This window comes from Montipora foliosa, chromosome 3 (assembly GCF_036669935.1).
Source record: "Montipora foliosa isolate CH-2021 chromosome 3, ASM3666993v2, whole genome shotgun sequence".
NCBI classification, from domain to species: domain Eukaryota; kingdom Metazoa; phylum Cnidaria; class Anthozoa; order Scleractinia; family Acroporidae; genus Montipora; species Montipora foliosa.
Window position 1 is genome coordinate 43,637,923 of NC_090871.1, and position 2,019 is coordinate 43,639,941.

The window sequence follows — 2,019 nt, forward strand, 5'->3', positions numbered from 1 at the left end:
GGCTGACATGTGGATAATTTTCAAGTTTCCTCACAACTTCTTTTCACCACAAGTTTAAGCGTGCCCTCTGAGCATCTGACAGCTTTGTAATACTGAAGTTCACTGCATTTCCTGTTCGGCGGGGATAGTATCTGGATGGGTGACATAAACAATATACCCCTTCATAAAACAGAAGCATCGGACCGAAAATACTATTAACGCTAACAAATGCGAACTCAGCAAGGTACAGATTTTGTTAGCTTGCCTTATGCAAAACAAATATTGATGCAAAAGTAAATAACTATTCATACACAGTTTTTAGAAAAAGCAGAAGGAAATTTCCGGGACCGTCGATGGAGAATAAAATATTTACGACATGAAAACAAGATTAATTTTGAACCGTGAATATAAAATATAAAAAGTTACGATCAGCGGCAAACATTTTGGGAGACTTTTGCTACGTTCAATTTTGTAATTCTACTTTTGGCTGCACAAATATATCGCAAAATCGAAAGTCACATGGCCGGATAGAATTCAGCGTGGCGCCGTCATTAAGTTACCGTGGCATGTTTACTCGCCAAACAGTGAAGCATCTGTGTAAAATGATGGCAAGACACCGGGTTTTTGTAAGTTTCTTTTTTCTGTCAAGTGTTATAAAGTTTGACAATAAAATAAGCAAAGTCAAAACAAAGATCTCAATCGCCCAACTCTTGAGGTTGACCATTTGTTTATGCAAAGTCAAAATTTACTCTCGAAGACCCGAACGACGTTATTTATCACCAGGTAACTCCATCATTTTGGAAATAGCAGCTACTTTATTATTCATCGGCGTCACAATTTTTCACTGATTTTGGGGCTCATTTTGTTGAAACTCAAGTACGCTTCCAACAGACCAGTTTATTTTCGTGAACCCTTCCTGCTTACAGAGCAATACTAAAAAATTCTCCCATATCACATTTCAACCTTAAGCTCAAAAATTCAATACACAACATGATATTATCATTCACAAAGGCAGAAAATACCACAGAATCCTTTCCAGCGAAAAATTTATTGAAACAAACAACATATTTGCTCTTAGAGGCGAAAACCTCTTCCCATTTCATTGCGTAGGTGAAGACAAGAAACTCAATCGTGTCAAATTACCATGTACTTCAAGTTCAAACTCTTTCCTGAAGAACCTTTTCCTTGAATAACAAGAAATGCTTTACTATTGCCATAAAAACTATTCAGTTAAGCTCGCATATCATAAAACATGATGAATTAATAAAGGCCACCTTTTCCAGGGAACATTTTTTTGAAAAAAACAACATATTTGCTATTGGAGGCAAAAACTCCTTCTATTTCATTACGTGTGTGAAGAGAAGAAACTCAATGGTGTCAAATATGCGCAATATTGCAACAAACTAAGCGCTGTTTTATAAATAGATCTCTTTTTAACTTTATTTAGTTTTAATGTTTGTAGTTATGCATTGTAAACTTGCACGTATGTCTGCAAGTGTAAAGTTTGATCAATCAATCAAACTAAATTTCAGGATCAAACGGTTTCCATGAAGAACCTTTTTCTTGAATAATGGAGCACAAATAGACGACAAACTTTCTTTCAAATAATTCTTGGCTGTCACATTTCCAATTATTTTTTTTACATGAAGACTGTGCACAGTTGATCACAGATCCACGTAAGGTGTTCGATTCGTTCCCCGTCTTTGTTAAACCCATAAGTTACAAGAGAATTTTCCATTTGGTTTCAGTGTTCTACATAACAGCACATCACTTGGTAAAATATGAGAAATACAGGTCACTTTGATTTCGGATCGACCGGCGATAGATTGTTGCCGAAATCCATTACTCGTCGCCTTTACGATTCCAGGTTTGTTTTTCACCGCCTGCCTAGTTTATCCAACTGACTTTCCATTATTGAGCTCAGTAAGGGTATATTTTGTTTAAGGATTCACTAAAACGCCATTCGCATTACATGACTTTCGACGCCATTGCAGGCTAAGTTAATGATTCTACTATGTCCACCAGAGAAATATACCGGCG

General features: G+C 36.4%; 1 pseudogene; it reads left to right on the top strand.

Annotated features, from left to right (window-relative positions):
• The first annotated feature begins 1,760 nt into the window (after positions 1 to 1,760).
• LOC137995919 (uncharacterized) overlaps positions 1,761 to 2,019 on the top strand; it is a 117,381-nt pseudogene continuing 117,122 nt past the window's right edge.